General features: G+C 36.6%; 1 protein-coding gene across 2 annotated transcripts in view; it reads right to left on the bottom strand.

Annotated features, from left to right (window-relative positions):
* The window catches only part of LOC106143137 (fibronectin type-III domain-containing protein 3A), a 51881-nt gene that overhangs the window by 21130 nt on the left and 9803 nt on the right, over nucleotides 1-20948 (bottom strand). Inside the window, exon 1 of one of the 2 annotated variants that reach the window (XM_060946123.1) lies at nucleotides 18797-18815. The exons of the other annotated variant lie outside the window; for it this stretch is intronic. The gene's annotated coding sequence lies outside the window, so the exon portion shown is untranslated. Of the gene's footprint in view, nucleotides 1-18796; nucleotides 18816-20948 lie in introns of those variants that run through there. 2 annotated transcript variants of the gene reach the window in all.

Here is a 20948-nt window from a genome sequence, read left to right as displayed (position 1 = left end):
TCAAGACTGCTCAAGGCTCTTTCTAATCCGCAAGAGATGTAGACGTGACTATATATATATATGTTTTTCTGGAAATAAGGAAAGCGCAATAACTAATATTTCATACTATATTTTGTCTAAACTCTGGCCCCTACCATCTGAATATCAACATCAGTAAACATCGTCGTAATGTTATGGAAACACAATTAAAGCTCTACACTTGAACCATGAATATTGTTGGATCGCGGCCAAATACTGGCGATACTCCTGTATTTACTCATCTCGGACGCGCCTAACACACTCTGTGTGTATTGAAACTAAAATCATTTCACCTTCGCGTAAAACATGAGTCTTCCAATGAGTTTGAGCAGGTCGTAGTGGGTTCATGACACAATAGCGAGACATCAATAAGGTGGCAGCAAGTGAATTGCACTTGTTTGCCTAATTTTGTTGGCATGAATTCATATAAATGGCTTTTACATTGCTCAAACACTTGTGATCATATCTCTAATAAGTTCAAATGTTTGATTGACAAAATGATAACTTACAATAGAAATAAGGAAGGTTAGGTTCTTATTTCATACAAATTGAAATGTAAGATTCATTGGTCTTGTGCCACCTGCCCTGCAGCGCCATCATATAATATTTTTTTAATACTATGATAAGTAAGAGAGAGAGCAAGCAAGAAGTTGATTTATCTTATGGAGGTAAGCATCACATTGCTTCCATATTTGTCAAAGTAATTGCATCAAAATATTTAATGACTTTATGACTCTCCCCTTTTGTAAAGGTTACCATTTATCACTCATCTACTCATAAACAAGGCTCTCTACCTGAATGTTAACTGAATAGCTTTAAATAACTACTAGTGTAAGAGACTCCATTTTCTAGACACGTTAAGTCTAGAACACTAGAATTTAATCGGGCACGTTTCATCTGTTTTTTCGGGTGAATACCCTCGCCAGGCGACAAAAATTTATCACACGACATTTTATTACAATTCTGCTTCACTCTTTTCAATAGAAATATACCACTCTAGGCATATATGCTGGAACCGAATCGTAGAAATGGAATTCTGAAATTGTAGAAATGTTTTCAATATCTTCAGAAACTTTATTATTCGTACAGAGGATTTCATTATTAATATTTAATTCCAATTTCTGTAGCAGTTTGTATAATAAAAGCTCCGTACCATTTACTTTCAACTCTTGGAATTTACTCTACTGGAGAGTAACACCTACCTACTTGAATAATTATTTTTCCTTGAAATTTCAGATCACTTACTTAAAATATTAAATATCAGTAGGTTTTTTATAAGACAAGCTGAACACAGTATTATGATTCCATCCACACGCCATTCACTGCGTGTTGGGTAGGTATTGACATGATATTTAATACTTTTTTCTTTTTTGCTTATTTATATTTATAAATACCTTTACAGTAAACAACAATATCAGTAGGCACATAAAAGCACCACGTGTCAAATCAAAATATTGGCTTTAACGTAGAGAACCGTGATACAAAGCCCAAGTGATGGCTGATAAAAATGTCACAATTCGGGAGGTTCGTGATAAACGATATCGAGCATTGTTTAGTTGTTAGGATAAACTATCGTAGAGGTCGTACGTCGACCTCCGAGCGGTTTGTGAGGCAGAAAGAGGCACGGCGAGGACGTGCGCTGCCCGCGACGCCGCCCTGCAGACGCGCTGAATATCAATGCCGTGTTCTGTGTGGCACCACCGCACCACCACCATACATTACTGTCACTCATAACGGTCGTTTGCAAATCATGCTATAATTAACTGCCAATACAAAAGTAATGAATATTCGATGCCGTCTGTGTTACTTGCCGTCTATGGCACCCGTCGCGTCGCGTTTGCGTATAGTAAGGTTTTTGAATATTATAAAATGTCGGTTTTACACTCTATGTTACACATTACCCGTATAAACTTTTCGGATTTAAAAATTAATTACTGGTTAGACACGTAGATTATCACAAAAAAATACTTGATATTTGAAGTAATTGAATGAACTAAATAAACCTTAAGAGTCATTACAATTTTTAACATTACTGTCTCACATGCCCCAAACATCAAGGTATGGTAGGTAATCGGTAAACCCGCAAATAATGAGAATAATTTTATGTTAACAGCATGATAACGTAAATGGAGCACAAACTATGTATGCCACATACATTATTTTACTGTGCGCGACGTGCGGTATGCTCGCACGCAATCACAACTAGCAATTCGAAAAAAATGTCATTAGCATTGTTATTCTATGTTTCAACAGCGAAAACATCTAAAATAAGTGAAATTCCGCCTCGTGATTACAAAACAAGAATGAAAAGTGATAGAAATTTTACAAGTAGGCGAACGACACCGAAAAGTGTTCAAAACAAATATGATTGACTGAAAATAACGTGTATTCATAACTTTGGTAATTGCAATTCATGGATTACTTACCAACCATATCAACAGATTATTAGAAATTTGTATTTTAATTAAATTTTTTCGATTTATGACAATTACTTGCAAGCATCTATTTCATGCATGCATGTTTTTCCGCAATATTTTCAATACTTATATAGAAAAGAAAGGAAAAATTCAATTTAATACAACAAAAATAATATACCTGATTGCAAATAAATTGGAGACAATTGTGAAAACATTAATAAATCTGTCATAGTGAGTGCCATCAGCATTGGAGCGAAACAAGACGCGCGCTCGTCCACGCATCGGCTTCGTGCAAAATATGGAGGACAAAGAAGTGATACTCAATATCTTACTTTAATATGACTACGATATTATAAATAATTCTGTGCTAAGTGCTTGTAATAGAAGTTTGATACTTTTAATTTATTGCTATGAAAGGGGCTGAAAAAACTAGAAGTGAAAAAAATAAGGCTCATGATGTAAAGCATGATTTACACGAAGGAAACATCTGAGAACTACATTTATCATCAAAGTGAAAAGTTATGATTTTAACCTAGTATTTATCTTTCTAAGCTTAGTCTATCACGCAATAATCAACCTTTTGTTTGTTAAGATAGAATAACATTAACATCATCAATGATGATCATCAATCTAAATAACTGAACGTGGCCTATCAGTCTTTACAAGACTGTTGGCTCTGTCTACCCGCAAGTGATATAGACGGGATTATATGTATGTATGTATTGATGATGTTCTGCTTATTCTTTATTTCTGGCTTCAGACAAAAACAATCAGCGCTGCGGCACATGATCGAGCGCAGATGAGGCTCTGCTTATCGCAGGATACGCCGCTCTTCCGGAGCCAGCCCGATAGCGCCTCCTACGCCTCCCACCTCGGCCCTCCTATTGTCACTCTAACCGCACTATTCTTTAACATCAATCTATGACTACCTCTAACGGATTACACCTATCTTCAATGAACAACTGCCATTGCCTAAATTCCGAACGGAGATTTACAAAGGTGATGCGTTGTGGTCACTTATTGTTTAACTAATGACTTTTAATATATCAGCCTCGTATAAAGAACTCAATAAAGTTGAGTTGAGTAGAAGACAAACCGATATAAGTTTTTGAAAATGTGTACTCATCTAGGAAATTCATTTAACAAAGAATATTTATTACAAGTCTTTACTTTCTAAACACGAGAGCACAAACGATATTCTGACTACATTATGTAAACACAGACGTCACTTAACCGTTTTTCTTACATTCCAAAACCGAACAAAGAGAAAGTCAGTTTGTACCTATGATGAAGAGATGGTAATTGCAGAAAAGAAGAAAATTTACTTATTTTTTGTTATAGGAAATCTAACAATATTATAACTATGTGATCAATATGTGTACGCACGTTGAAGTAGAAGTTTACCATACATCACGATCAAACGTGTGTGAGTGGCAGACACTGTTATGAAGAATCTCAGACATAAACATTTGACAATGTTCCTAGTACGCCGAACCGGTAGATCTTCTTAAGAGCCCATGAAAATTTTAGGTAATTTAAATTGCATATTCAGAATAATTAACTATATACATTAATTACAATTGATACAAAAGATCAAAAAACTCACTTCTAATAATGATACTCACATTCACAACAGTGTCAACAATGGTTGTCATAAAACACTCTAAGCACTCAAAATTACTATAGTATACATATCTACTTCACAATTACAATAGTATTTATCTAGATACGGCGCAGTTCGCGTGTCCAACTCATTGTGGCTGTGCCGGTCAATTAGAATCCCTTAATAAGGCCCATTCACGCGAGTGTAGTGAATGAAGCAGGGTTTCTCATAGAATTATTTATAAAACAGTTCAAACACTCCATTGAGGGCTGACGTGTGGAAAAACGTGCCGCTATACAGAAATACAGAACATATATAAATGCCTATTGAGGAACCCTAAAAGATTGCAAAAATACGACGGCGACTTAAAATAGTAACTTGGCAAAAAATTAAAAGCATATGTAAGCAAGAAGTTTTCCTGTTGTTTGTGAGTCTGTATTTCCAGGAACAAAGATAACCAGAAGTGTCTTATTATCTGATTGTCCATTTAGGTCTCCGTTATATCGTATAATTGCTTCACTTATGGCAAGTGAAATACTAAGTTTTTAAGGAACATAGAAGTCACAGGGGATTTCATTAACAGTAACAAACCAAATTGCGAAAATGAATAATGGTTTTTGAATAGGTATTTAAAGATCTGTTTTTTTAATAAAGAGCACGATACTCATTAATTCGAAGATTGAAGAAGAAGATTGCACGCAAAGCCACTTCTGTATAAGCTTACGATATGAAAATTATCTGCATCATATTAGAAATGACACCGCAGGGAATACACAACAAGCAAAAATACATGAAGATGTTACTTTATCGTAATTGTATCTACGCCGACTACATAAAGACGAAGCTAAGCGCAGGTGCGGCTCCCACGCGAAAGTTAACCGCGGATTCTACTTATCGGCTGCACTTCGCACAAAATACACAGAATACAGAAGAACATCTAAGAGTTCGTTTTAAATTTGTTTAGAACTATTCAAAATACAAAACGAGCTCGGTTTTATCCTCGAATCAGTGCAAATTTCTGGAGATTCTAATTTGCGCGGGTTAAGCTTATACTTGTTACTCTCATTGAAGATTCACATTTGTTCTATCGTCAACTTGATACTGCTACCACCGCGCTGCGCCGGAGTCTTCAGCGTGACTCTCAGACAACCAAGTACTAACAATGCAGTGCGTTGTTTCGTTACCACACACAGAGATTAGTTGGTATAATCCTCTGTTAAAAACAACATACGCTGTGACGATTCATAATTTTACTTTAAAATAAACAATGAACCTATGCCTAATATGATAACGATGTAAATTAAGTACATTATGTTAAAAATCACCGGCGCAAGATGTTTTCAACATTAATCCTGCGATCCTAATTTGAATCTGTTTGGAAAAGCACAACATACCTAAATAGATGTGTAAAAAAAACACACAAAGACGCAAAAAGTGTAGAGTGTAGCCAAAAAGGACAATAATGTAAGTAATCAGGGAGACCATTAACGATAAGCACCATGGGGTATGTGGGGTCGGGATCGCTGCCCGCAAGCCCGGGAGTGAGCTCCGTGTCCGGGCGGCAATGACCTTCGACACGCTCTAGCTGCCATCCTGTAATAGAGCTGACGAGCGCCCCATGCCGCCGCCGTCAATAAACCAGCAATCCTGAGCTTGTTAATTACACCAATCAATGAACTTCAGACGTGCCTGTGGAAAAAAAGGCAATTCAACTTGCAAAATGGATAGTTTTACATTCCCTCGGATGGCTAACGACGGGAAAATACGGCACCACATAACTGCGCCTTGGATAAAGCCAAGTTTATGCAGGGATTATAACCTCCTGTATTATTCATACGGTCAAAGATCATAATGTCGCCATCGAGAGCTATCGGCGGCGTACGGTAAAGAAAAACCAAAAATATAAATTCGGTGTATGAGACAATCGCTTGCCTGTCATATCGCTTAATATTCGTATAGTCAAATGCTCTTTACATAAGTCGTAAACACTTATTGAGACGGTTAGTCCACATCGGCAAGAATTAAGATTCATTCGGGCTCGTATGTATATAGCCAGACAGAATGTCAATAAACCGGTTGCCGTTGGCTCGCAGGATTGCTCCTTCAGTTTGATTTAGAGTGACATACACACAATTAATTGCTGTGTCCGCAAAAACACTTCGTCTTTTATTTTTATTTCATAGTGTTTGTTACAAGTAAAGTTCATTATTAAGTTCATTAATTTTATAAGTATGCCAATGTTCATACCTCTGAAACTTTTTTTGAACTTGGACGAATTAAAAGAATTCGGAAATTGACAATAGTAGCCAAATATCTTGATTTGGACATAATTATGTTCCTAGTGTAATTGTAAACTGTAACGCGGTGTGCGTTGTGTTTACTGTGAACTGGGTGCCATCGTATCACGGAATCATTATGTTGTAGTGCTCGTACCTACGTTGTTAGCTAGTACTCGCACTGTCGACATTGCGCGATCGCACCATTGCTGGGCCGCCTGACATAATGTGTGAAATTCCCTCATTGTTCGGTTACGTTACTATTGTACTCTGTCGAAAGCTTGACAATGGTATCGTTTTTTAAACTTAAATGAATTATTGATCGACATTGTATCTTTGGTTTACATCTGATTTGAACGTCACGCACACTGTCAGAGGTGTCTCTTACGTTCACTAGACAGGTACCTATGTAAGGTCCTTGACATTTGACGAATTGTTCAGCAATGTTGAAATTTAGATATCCTGCTGCGCTGCGCTGCGCATGACGCACTTCTTAATTCAATATGTTACTTTTTTGTATTAGTAATGGACGGATCAAACAATAAATTTTGTGCGATCTGCAACATCTCTGGTCCTGTCCAAAATATCTACATATATACTAGTAACTTAAGTTGAACTACGTCCTCTTCTTAACTACAATGGACAATGGTTCTGAGGACATAACCGAGACAAGACAAGCCGTGTTTAACGCTATTTTTATGATTAAAAGTTGATATTTGAAATGATATTTTAACAAAAATTTTTCTTTTGCCTTTTTATTGTATAAGTATTTATTGTTACAATAATAATAAATGAGCAAAATTTTTATGCTAAATTTTGCAATAAAGTAAGACGAACGTGTCTTTTTTAAAAGGCACGTCTGTTTAAAACATGAACATTTTTTTCATAAACCCATGCGTTATTGGTACCATTGAAAATAATTATACCTAAATACTGTAAGTTGCTATGGTCATACTGAATTAAGTATTATTTATAGCTGCTCGACTAGACCAAATGTGTTTAAAGTTACTGATCTGACGCACAAAATTACGTCAGTATAGAGCGAACTAAACGTCCCTTATTCAATCAATGACTTAAATAGTTATAAACTATTAGATTTCAAAAAAAATATCCTAAAAAAGCTACCTATTTGACATTTAAGGTGCGAGTTATTGTTTAACAGCGAGATTCCTATATAATAAGCACATATCTGCAATGTTAATGGCGATATCTCCGGGTGTAATGTCACAGCATTCCATTGCGATGAATCGATGGTGGAGATAGCTATTAGCATGAGGAGCCCATCGTCACCGCGCCGAGAGGGTGTGGGTGACACCTGTCGCGTGCCGGTATTACTATGGCTTGATCCCGGAAGCTCTAAACACCACTTACCATGGATCAGTGGGTCGAGACAACGTCGACTGTTGTACTTATTACTTGTATGTATGACCCGCCCTTGCCTTCAAACAATCGCCCGTTCGTTACAGAGCTTCAGGCGAGTGAAACAAACCCAACGCCTCAATTGACTTTGCAGGCATGAAGATGATCTAGCTCGCTCGACCCGACCACCAACGAAACAATGTCCAGGTTATTATTATTTGTTGCAATACATAATTGCCTACCGCCAGCAAAAGATTAAAAGTCATGGACATTTGTTGTTTGCGGTTTGAAATGAGGAAACAAATAATCCTGATTATTCCAGACGACGATAATTGCGAAATTACTACAAGTTAATCTTGTCAATAATAGTTTTGTGAATAAAACCTCTTCTTGATTATATATACTGGTTTATTGAGTCTTAATTTCAACATATTACTCTTAGCACTTATAATAATAATTACAACGGCTCTCGTCTCGAGCATTCGTGTTTGTTTCTTGGAGAATCAATCAAGACAAACTTCTAAAAATTTTATGCCAAAAGGAAAACTGTCATCCCCACTTGTTTCATACGAAATGTCGAAAAACGTTTAAATGTCTTCGATTGGTAAGGTCAATCTCCAATCATGTAAGGACTACCATAGACTAAAAATTCAAAATTAGTTTCCCTGATTTGTTGATTCCATTTGACAAGTGAAGCTTAATGGTTAAAATAAAAAATACAACAGGTTGGAATCTTATTGGCTGATCTAAAATGGCGCGACGCTTCATGATTGGATGATTTGGTAACAAATGTTTACATGTTCGTGTTGTGCAATTATTGGAATGTTGCCTTATATTTATTAAAATTATATGTATCGATTATCGAATAATTAACAAAACAAGTCGATTTTAAATATTATTGGTAAAAATACTGAAGCAAACAGCAAATCACGACACTCGGCCGTCCTACTCAGTGCAACCTCCTGGTGCACTATAACAATAATCAACAATTATTGATTATTGTTTCAATTAGCGGAAAACAAACATGTTTATAACAGTAATTAATAGAAATAACAGAAAATTATATAAGACAAAAGAAAAATGAAAGTAAGTTTTAGAAAAATAATCACGACACTCGTACTTGTTAGCATACCTAGAAATTATTATTTTCTTCATTTTATAAAATTAAAAACAAAAATAAAACGGTTGATTAATAATCGTTAATTATAGTTTGATGCGTTGCTGCAGTTCCGATAATGGAACATTATCATCGCTTTCATCTGTGGATTCGATGGTACTACTTGTGTCATTGTCCATAGATTCCGATTGAACCCATGGCCTTATGCGGTCAGCTGCTACAACACTCTCAAACTTCCTGTTATTTTTGCTAAAGCCGGGTATATTTGAAACTCTATATCTATCGTTACCTAATGTTTTCATAATTTTATAAGGGCCAATGAATTTTGACATAAGTTTTGTACTGTTACCTTGATTATAAAAATTTGTTCTCGTAATTTTTACAATATCTCCTTTCTTAAAAACTGCCGCAGGAACTCTATTTTTATCATATCGTATCTTTTGCTTTTCTTGGTCATGTCTTATGTTTGAGTTTTTTTTTTTTTTTTTTTTTTTTGGTTCAGCAACATTTTTATTGATTGATCTACATTAATGTTAAGTTTATTTGTTAAGTTATCTCGAAACTGTGTGCCAAATAGAGCTTCTGCTGCAGAGGTACGTGTTGCAGCGTGTACAATGTTGTTGATGCCCCACTGAATCTTACCCAGACACGTGTCCCAGTCGCGTTCGTTCTTGTTTGTATTATGTTTAGCCATTGCTTACAAGATAGTTTGATTAAAACGTTCTACTTGACCGTTTGCTCTGGGACTCGCGACTGCGTTAAGTACATGTTTAATTCCGTGTGTTTTACAAACATTTTCAAAGGCGGTCGATGTATAATGCGACATGGTAATCCAAAATCATTAAACAGATTTTCTAGCACGTTTATTGTGCTTTGAGTTTTTTACCGGTTTTACAAACAAGTATTTTGTAAATCTGTCTACAATCGTGAGCACATAAGTATAACCTTTTTTTTTTTTTTTGGTGAATGGGCCAAGATGGTCTATATGTATTGTATGAAATGGTTTGCTGACCTTTTCAATTGGAAATAAGTGGCCAGTTTTCTTATGACACGCCTCGTCTTTATCGTATGCACATTCAATACATGATTTCACATACTTTTGTACTAAATGGCTTAGTTTAGGAAACCAGAATTGACTTTGGACTTTCTCAACTGTTTTTGTTATTCCCGGGTGACCTATGTCGTCCAGCTTTAACTATATAAAACTTTTGTATTTGGGAACTACCGTCAAGTTGCCAAATCCTTTAATAAGGGGAAGTTCAGTGTATATTCAAGCTAAAGATAACTTATTTGCATCAGAGTCTCGCATCAGACTACATTCATGGATTTATTCGGCAAGTCGAATCGTTATGGCCGACTCTGTTACATGTTTGACATTTAATTAAGGGTTTTGTACATTTTTGAAATGTTTGACCTTCTGTACGGCAATTAAAACAAACTATTTTTTTTTTTTTATCTAAAGTAGACTGATTGTTGTTGTCTCGGTCACCTTAATCCTTGTTAAGTATTTCGCGCCTTTTAATGTAGGGTATCTCGGATGTTTGTTTGGGAGTTGAGAAAACCCAGTAAGTCTTCTGGTTCCTTACAATTCAAAGCTTGTGCACTATTTCTAATAGACTTGTCTGTAATTCCGTGTATAACGCAATCTACTGCATTCTATCCTACGATATTACATCGATTTATAAGACTAAGCTTGTCATAAAAATAATCGCAAAAACTCTCGCTTATCCTAGTAGTACGTGCTAACATTTCTTCGAGTAGCCGACCATAATTTTGCTCATTGAGAAAAGCCTTTTTAATTTTGAACTGCCATTCCTATACAACTGTCTGAAGTGATTCATACCATTTTTTTTTTTTGCCTGGCCAGCAAGTTTTTGTAAAACAAAATGTATGGTTTGCTTCTCGTTCCATTCATATATCACGGTACATTCATTAACTTTATTTAACCAACTATCCACAGACTGCATTTTATTATATGGATCAAACTCCGGTATAACGTTATTTAGCTGATTGTTATGAAGATTACTAGAATGTGCCTTTTTCTTCTGGAAGTTAATAAGCAACTTCATAACATCTTCGGGGAAGAATGCACTGTCAGATTCCTCCATCGTCGACTGGTTATTAAGGGTAATTGGTGGCGAATTTTGACTCACATCTTCAATCTCCCACCTATCCATTGAGGTTATAGATTTCATACTAGTATTTGCTCGCTTATTGTGTTGCAAAAGTGAACATGCAGGACCTTTCCTTTTTTTTTCTCTGATGTTTCCTTCGCTCCATTACCTCAAAATAAAAAGATAAAGGCTGTAATATTCCATAATTATTAACAGCTAAGGAGGAACCCTTCATTATATTATGAGAACCTTTACTATTTTCGTGGAACGAATTATCTATTACATACATAAAACATATAGGTTTTTTTTTTGTTATTTTTGAAGAAACATTCATATAACTCTTATATTCAAAACAGTCTTTCCCTGCCATTAATTCTACCATAAGATATGTCCATTCCGAGGCACACGTGGCCGATGATCATACCTTATACCTTAACGTGAAAAGCAAACGGCCCATGTTCAGCTCACATGGCTGAATAGCTACTCTATCGCAAGGCACACATGGCATGAAGTCAGCTCGCATGGTTGATTAACTCCTATAACGCAAGGCACACATGGCCTGAGTCAGCTCACATGGCTGATTAGCTACTCTATCGCAAGGCACACATGGCCTGAGTCAGCTCACATGGCTGATTAACTAATCTATCGCAAGGCACACATGGCCTGAGTCAGCTCACATGGCTGATTAGCTACTCTATCGCAAGGCACACATGGCCTGAGTCAGCTCACATGGCTGATTAGCGACTCTATCGCAAGGCACACATGGCCTGAGTCAGCTCACATGGCTGATTAACTAATCTATCGCAAGGCACACATGGCCTGAGTCAGCTCACATGGCTGATTAACTACTCTATCGCAAGGCACACATGGCCTGAGTCAGCTCACATGGCTGATTAGCTACGCTATCGCAAGGCACACATGGCCTGAGTCAGCTCACATGGCTGATTAGCTACGCTATCGCAAGGCACACATGGCCTGAGTCAGCTCACATGGCTGATTAGCTACTCTATCGCAAGGCACACATGGCCTGAGTCAGCTCACATGGCTGATTAGCTACTCTATCGCAAGGCACACATGGCCTGAGTCAGCTCACATGGCTGATTAGCTAATCTATCGCAAGACACACATGGCCTTTGGTCAGCTCACATGGCTGATTAGCTAATCTATCGCAAGACACACATGGCCTTTGGTCAGCTCACATGGCTGATTAGCTAATCTATCGCAAGGCACACATGGCCTATGGTCAGCTCACATGGCTGATTGACTACAGTATCTAGAGGCACACATGGCCTATGGTCAGCTCACATGGCTGATTGACTACAGTATCTAGAGGCACACATGGCCTATGGTCAGCTCACATGGCTGATTAACTACAGTATTTATAATTATATAGCGGAAGTAGTTACTGATACCTTGTATCCAATTTTGAAAATAAATCTATTCTATTCTAGTATCTGGAGGCTCACATGGCTGATTCTTTACAATTGATACTATCTACCTCATGTATGAAGTAAGAACTTAGGTACACTTCTATATTTATAAATTAAAATCTGTGTAGACATCTTGGGTACCTATGAGCACAAATTAAATGAATCAAAAATACCAAATTCTCGAAAATAGTTTCGTTATTACCTATAGTGCCTACATAGCAATATCATTATATATTTTTTTTATTTCACTTTTTATTTGTGTATAAATGCGTGCATTATGAAAGTTTGATACGGAATTAAAACAGAATAAATTATCTAAAAAGTCCTATGGTAGACGTAGATATGTACCTACCTAGCTGTATGTTCAACGAACGCAAATTCGAAGTTTATTCAGCGCGCGAGTCGCGGAAAAGCGCTGCGGTGCGGCGCGCGGGAGTCGAGGTACGGCTCAGCCGCGTATCATAGCAACGCGGCCGGGGTAATTTGCCTATTTACCTACGCGTTCGCTACATTTTCGATTCAATAAATAAATAATTTGAAACTTAATTATCTTCATACATTCGTAACTGGGTATTAACAAGAGAAATAAAAAAGAAACATTTAGCATGACGCTGAAATCTCAGATATTCTAATCAAAATTATTCAATTAATTATAATTATTTTGAAACTAGCTAGGTAGGTAGTCTTTTACACTAATAACAGGACATCTTTATCCTTTATAATTTCGTTTTACTTTAATCACGTTAACAGAATGAACACACTATGAAATTAAACGTAGGTAAGTAGTAGGTACCTATTCAAAATGCTGAATTACTTACGCAGTGTCGTGTGTGGTTTGTTCATGTCCTATGCCTTAAATACCCTACCCTGCGTAAGTATAGGTGTATTTAATAATAAATGAGCAAGGAAAGTCTGACGCCATGAGACCTAAGACCCCAGACTGGAGGTTGGGAAGGAAAAGGGTGCGTGTACCTCGTGCAATGTACACAGGATGGATTTTCATACCGCTGATTTAACAGACTCATTAAATCAGTCACCAAGGTGACGGCTAAAGGTGTCTTGGCCACGGTAAGAGGATTTATTAACGTACCTTATAATTTCCTGTGGGCTGTCTGGACTCGCTTCCGTACTTCTGAAGTTTTGTGAATAAAACCTCTTCTTGATTATATATACTGGTTTATTGAGTCTTAATTTCAACATATTACTCTTAGCACTTATAATAATAATTACAACGGCTCTCGTCTCGAGCATTCGTGTTTGTTTCTTGGAGAATCAATCAAGACAAACTTCTAAAAATTTTATGCCAAAAGGAAAACTGTCATCCCCACTTGTTTCATACGAAATGTCGAAAAACGTTTAAATGTCTTCGATTGGTAAGGTCAATCTCCAATCATGTAAGGACTACCATAGACTAAAAATTCAAAATTAGTTTCCCTGATTTGTTGATTCCATTTGACAAGTGAAGCTTAATGGTTAAAATAAAAAATACAACAGGTTGGAATCTTATTGGCTGATCTAAAATGGCGCGACGCTTCATGATTGGATGATTTGGTAACAAATGTTTACATGTTCGTGTTGTGCAATTATTGGAATGTTGCCTTATATTTATTAAAATTATATGTATCGATTATCGAATAATTAACAAAACAAGTCGATTTTAAATATTATTGGTAAAAATACTGAAGCAAACAGCAAATCACGACAATAGTTAATACCTAGATTCGAGATAAACAAATGCTAGAGGTTAACAAAGTGAGACGTTTTGGAATGGAGCGTAGCGAGAGGTAGGAGTGACAGGGCAGTCACGATCCGGAGCGGACCGACTGCGGCTGCATTGTTACATCACGCACACTTTCTAACTGCCGACGACGACGTGCCATACGATTTATATTGCTATCTACTCTAATTAGAGTGTCCGGCTGATCGACGAACGTTCGAAGGGAACGCAACGGAGAATGGCCAACCAGTTGGGTATTTAAACGAAAAGTCATCCTCGAGTCTAATGGTAGGAAGACAATAGAGTTGTGCAACATCCAGCACTTTCGCTTTCTTCTAAATAATAGTTGGTATTCTATCATCAATGATTTACAACTGCTTGAACTATCATAACTTGAAGCCTAATTTGCGATTATGATCTTACAAACTGTCGATATTCTACACAAAAGAACAAAGAGGTTAGGCATAATAAACCAAGTCCTAAATACCTAACGAATCGATGCACAATCGAGGATGACGCGCCCCTATCGGAATGCTGATGTAGAATGCATGAGCAGCGCACACATAACGCTAGATAACTGGACCGAGCCACCGACGGCGACTAGAGAGGGAATGCATCCGCATACGACACCTTATAATCAAAGAGAATTTACCTTTGAAATACGATAAGTTCTAATTTGACGTCGTACGAGAGTATCGGAAAAGCGTGAAGGCGAAACGAGGCTCGGAGGCACAGTAAAAGATGCTAGTATGTAAGATATGAAAGCACTTTAGAAAGGAATCGAAGGTGCGCGTGACCCGCAGACGGCGAGGTGAGCGGCCCGGTGGTGCGCCGCGCCGCGGTGCGTTGCGACACCACGCGGAACTGGCGGCCTTCGCTGTCAACCTTTTAATTACTCGCCTTTTCGCATGCTGCGCTCTTAGCTGCCATTTTATAATCCCACATACAGCTGATTTTACTACATTAGTATTAGTATGTGCCTGTTGTGTTGTAACATAGAAACAACTGCGCACTAAGGAATTGGCTAACTGCATAAAGATGAATGGAAATTTTCTCGCAATATTTTTAACATGATTGATGGATGGGCTATTTAATGATCAAGCAAGCTGTGTCAAAAAGGAAACATGTGAAGGTGGATTCTCTGTTAAGTTTTACATTTTAAAATTAATCAGTATGTTCATAATTGACTCTTTGTAGGTTTCTATACATTACAAAAAACGCCACCACGTCGCTCGCTTGTAATCTATTAGTAATTTGAATAGGGCTCTGATAGGATTGTTTAGGCGATGAGCTCAGCCAGCAGACGCGAGGTCACCAGCTGGCTGGCGACTCGACTGTTACACTCATCAGCGCCGGCGCAAGCTCGTATTTTGACAGACACACGAGACAACCGACCTATTGCTGGCAAGACGATTATACATTGTCTCATTTCATACTCTCACAAAAATAGGCCATCAATATATAAACTGTGATGCTATAAAGATCTGATTGCAATCTGCCGTTTAGTGCTTTTTGATGTTATTGCCATTTTAAAAAATACAGATAGTTAGGTAATTTTTCTTAGCTAGAATTACTATCCAAAGCTAAAAGCAACTTCGTTGTTAAGATAAATAGGGTTATGATAATTAATGGATAGTTGTAAAATTTTAAATGATAATTAAAATTTTAGCATAAAAGTATGAATATGAATACCTTCTTGCAAACATTCGAAAACAAGCCTATTAATACCACACGCAAAGCAACAATATACCTACAGAAGATTCACGACTTACAATAAGAATGGACACGCGGCTGTGAAGACAATCATATCAATATATCATTCGACGAGCCGGCTGAAAGGGAATGGAATTGAAAGCTTTCAATCTGGTGATGCGCCCACACCGACTCAAGGATCTTTGATTAAAGTTGTGTAAGTAACAATCAGTTAAGATATTTTAAAGTTTTTCCAAAATCTCAATTTAGACTTTCTTATTGCTTAGATATTTTTTTACAACAAAACTTTAAGCCGACTGGCTTAAAGTTTTGTTATAAAAAAATATAAAAATATATAATAAAAAAAAATTGTTTTCCGCCCTAGAAGTAAAATTAATAACTCAGAAGTAGTAGACAGATTTCTGAATTTTCTGAAATTCTTTTAGAATTCATAATTCCACACATAACATAACAATCATCACATAGACATCAACCTTAGTATTGTAATTATAATTAAAAATTGTTTATAAGAAACTGTTAGGCATACCACCAAATATGTATAGGTATTATATCCACATTTTTAAATTTACTACAGGCTTGAAAGTAGACAAAATAGTGCAACAAGTGTATACAACTGGTTTCGTGCAAAGATTACTTGCGCTTCCAGTGACCTTTGGAGATATTTTTAATAACATTTTGATGGAACAGACTGGCGTCTTATAATGTAAAAAAATCTGATGAGGTACTATGTACATAGAAACTTAATACGCTGAAGAGACAGTAAGATATATGAATAGAATATGCCACTTCGATAACTAGTTATATTTTTCACCTAGAAGCGATACGAAGATGGTATTTATTTCTTAAAACATTTGTGTAACGTACATTTGAGACACTGCGCAATGTCCATACTTATAAGCTAACATTCCAAGTTACATACCTACATATAATCAAGTCTATATCCCTGACGGGGTAGACAAACCCAACAGTTTTGAAAAGACTGAAAAGACGTGGCCCACGTTCCGCTGTTTGGCTTAAAATGGAGTGAGCCCAGCGCCTACAAAAAGTATCCAGAGTTCATTAGCCTTACCATTAATCGCCTTTTACGACATTCATGGAAAAGGATCGGCAGGATCCACATGGCATTCAAATAAAAAATAAGTCTCTATTTAATTGACCTATAGTAACTACATGACATTTAGAAGTCACTGTAAAACTTTGTTACTGAAACTAAATTCTGTAAAACTTTGAAATAAAAATTTATTTGACTCTCGTGTTTTTAAAATTCCAGCGTGTTCACCAAGAACCACTATACAAATGTTCAATGTAGATCATTAACCAATCTTTCTAATCCGTAATTGTTATGACAATGTAACCTCTGTGTATGTATTTTGGAATGAAAACAAATCAAAACAAGCGATAACTACAGTTGAATAAAATGATATCATGAATGAATAATAAGTAGGTACTACACAATAACAAGATACGATAACATTTATTGTTGCGACAATTTAAATAACTACGATAACAATTGTTGGTAAATTATTTAAATTTTTAACCGACGCCTGAAAATTCACAACAAAGATCGAAGTTTGTTATGATTCATGAATTTAATATATTTATTTGCCATCTCGTGACATAAGAAGGGGTTATTTATTATCACTTCCATTCTTTCTCATCGTAGCGTATTTCCGATATCATTTTCAGCTAACGTAATCATACTCGTAAGAAGCATATAACTATTATTTACATGTTCAATTATTTGCTTAAGCTTTTACTTAAAAACCGCAAAAAATTTTATATCCGTGATACCCATATAATTTATGAAAGACCTATACATCATCGTCTACTCTACGTAGCTGGTACGGCATAGACCGTTTTCGTAGCATCTGCTACTATCTGCTACGACTGCTACGAATTATTTCGCGAAAATAATTTTTTACCTACTTTCTTCTTCCTCCTGTTGCATCGTCAACACTTTGGAGAGAAGCCCAGAGTATACCATGGATCCTGGATTGGGTGAGTTAGGTTTTTACAAGAAGCAACACCCATCTGACCTCCGTAACCTTGACAGGGAAGCCTAACCTATATTATATGCAGGTTTCCTCGCGATGTTTTCCCTCACCATAAGAAAATAGTCATTGGTACATGCTCGAGGTGTGATTTGAATCCGTTTATGCGCATCGCGCATTTTTCCCGGCACTTTGCCTATTCGACCACCGACATCCCAAGTCCGTACTGTCCGTAATCAGGCAATCAAATATGACTATGCTTGTGATTAGGTTCGTCGATTTTAAATACTGTTCGGAATCAAAATATGTTTTATTTTGTGCCATATTTTAAGTTGAACCTTAATAGATTAACTATATAGAGGAAGCCGGATGCCATATATATTTGCTTTAAAAACTAGGGCCGGAAAAATCCAGCATCACTTTTCTACAAGAAGCGAATTCAGCAAAGATTTATTTCCATACCACAACGCATGAAGTCTCATTACAGAAATTGCACAACAGAATCTTTGTAAATAAAGAGAGTCAACAAAGAGAAACACAGATACTCTAGCTGCAGCCACAAAGCACATACGATCACATGCAGTGATGTCCGCTGTTTGTGTCATTGTCGGGAAAACATGAGCCGGCATGAAGGCATGATGCGCTCGCCGCGAACAATGCAAAGTTTTTTAAAACAGCCCAGACATTTTAATCGTGGCCAGTGTAGCCAACTTGTTACTTTTAAACTGTTGATTTACAGTTTTTTTAATTTCTTCTCGGTTTTTGATTCGGACATCGAAATCTACAGTTTACTTTTCGAATGACAGACTGCGTATTTTATTAAGTCTGAGGTTATTACAGGAACAGATTGAACAGGCGATTCAATAAAAATCCTCCGCTGGGCAAGGCGAAAAGGCTATGCCGTCAATAAAAAGAGCTATGCTGAGGCACGAGCTTTTTATCAGTACATGTCTCATAGTAGACTTTAACAGTTTTCTGCAGTTTTAAAGCTAGTTTTGTTGATCGGGGTTGGCAACACTAACGGCTATACATGTACATTACCATGCAAGAGGCTCCCAGTGCGCCCGGCCACTGCAAACGTACCTGCGAGTTAAAAACAATGTGTGAGTCACTACGTATTTATAATTTGACACTGCGCTGGCGCATAATATTTGGGCGTGGATAGCGCGAGAGTGCTTTAACTGCCTGCAATTCTGGCAATAATAAGTAATATTATTCTAAAAAGAATTATTGTTTGTTTATTTTTGTTATCGTCTAAAGAAATAAACCCAATTGTTTCGTAGAACAAACAGAAGTGATAACGATTGCGAGATGTCGGCACCCAGATTATTTTATCTCTTAATAAGTTCATTAAAGTTTCCTAATTGATAAAATAAGTGATACAAAATATAAAAAATAGAATTTATCATCTTATAAACAATATTTTTTTTATTGAATATTTTAAAAAATATATCGAAATGGTTCTAGAAAAGGGTAGTACGGGTAGGTAGGTACATAATTACCCCCAGATCTTAAACAAAGGATTGTTATATGAAATATTTAGCTACTTGTACGAAAGCAATGAACGTTATTGCAAAACTTTTGCAAACAGCCTAAAATTACATAATAGGTACTAGATGACTACCAATCCCGCTATACGAGAGCGAAACTTAAAAAAAAACCTAATATAATGCATAAGGAAAAATCAGGGATAATGAAAGATAATACCAATACATATATTATACCTATTAACTTAAGTTAATCTAGTTACTATCAGGGGGCAATCATCAGGGCGTCGCATATCAACAAACGAAGTGTTTACTCTTTGGTAATCAGCTAGTCTGATAAATAATAAGAAAAGATAATACTGAAAGCTACTGACAGATAAGAGTTACCTGCATTGATTTTAAAGTAAATATGATTAGAACAACATTTCGTGTTGCCCTTTAAAACCTTACACTAAATTTAAAACTAGTAAGTTAAACCATAAATATGTAGTTGTAGTGAAGTAAAAATTGGTACGTAACCTTTCTTCCAAAGCACAGAGATAATAATGCCTGTGTGTGAAGAATTACTTAATAGAAAATTTAATGAAATTACTTTTACTAGGCTGGTACCTACCTCAATTTCTATTTTAAATTAGGAAGTGTATGGAACCGGATATCAGTGTATTTATATCCTGTTTCCTAAGACCTAGGTAGGTGGATGTCAGCAGCGTTGTCCGGGCAGCGGGCCCAGCTGACGTGGGCGCCCCCCTCCGCTCCCTCCCCGCACCTCACCCCGCAGCCTATCGATCGCGCCCGTCGCATCCCCGATGCACCACTTGTTACATCTCACGTTTATCAGGGGCTCGTATTGATCATATCACAACTAAAATATGATGTAACTCGCAACACCAAATGAATAATTTATAGCTTCACAAATAACCAATTATATATTATGAATAATTAAATGCAGTTCTAGTCTAGTTGTAGAAAAAATATGTACTGATACCTAACGAAGGCGCGCCAGGTCTTATCAATGTGGTTAGCAGTGTAAGCACTAAATGCACTTTGTAGGTAATGTTGCGTTTTACTTATAATTATATACCTAAATTTCTCAGGTTAGAATACCATAAAGACGATAACCCTGTAATTTTTTTCTGCTCGGTTCCGTACTTAAGAATGTAAAGACTGTATGTAATGGTCCTAGATCCGAGTAAAAGTTCATATTATATTACGCCCACAGATGTATTCGGTAACAGTTGGTTAGATGTAAATTTTAAAATTTGGCATCTAATATGGTTTACCTATCTCCGCAGCAGGTATCGCATGGTTACACACATAGCCATAGGTATATTACACGTTCGATTACGATAAATCGTCTGTCAGGGCAAATTTAGCTTATCGGGCACGATAATCGTTGATTACCCTAGGTTTGGCTGATTACAAAGGGTCCTGTTTAGGCCTGAATTCAGACACTTCTATCGTGACCAAGCCACTGTTTTCAAAATATATAAATTATTATCTACGAAGTGGAGTTTATATATTTAAAGCTTATTCAGGCGTCACCACTATTTCTTTTTTAATTTTATTTCAATTTGTCAAAGTGAACTTTTTATTTTCAGTTATAGATCCCAATAAAATTGGGACAATGAGATTGCATGGAGACTTTACAAAAAAATCCACTTTAACCGTTAAACTTTGACTGAATAAATTTTCAAATACCCAACAGA

This window comes from Amyelois transitella, chromosome 2 (assembly GCF_032362555.1).
Source record: "Amyelois transitella isolate CPQ chromosome 2, ilAmyTran1.1, whole genome shotgun sequence".
Taxonomy (NCBI): domain Eukaryota; kingdom Metazoa; phylum Arthropoda; class Insecta; order Lepidoptera; family Pyralidae; genus Amyelois; species Amyelois transitella.
The sequence above is the reverse complement of the archived record's forward strand: the minus strand, read 5'-3'. Positions and strand labels throughout refer to the sequence as shown.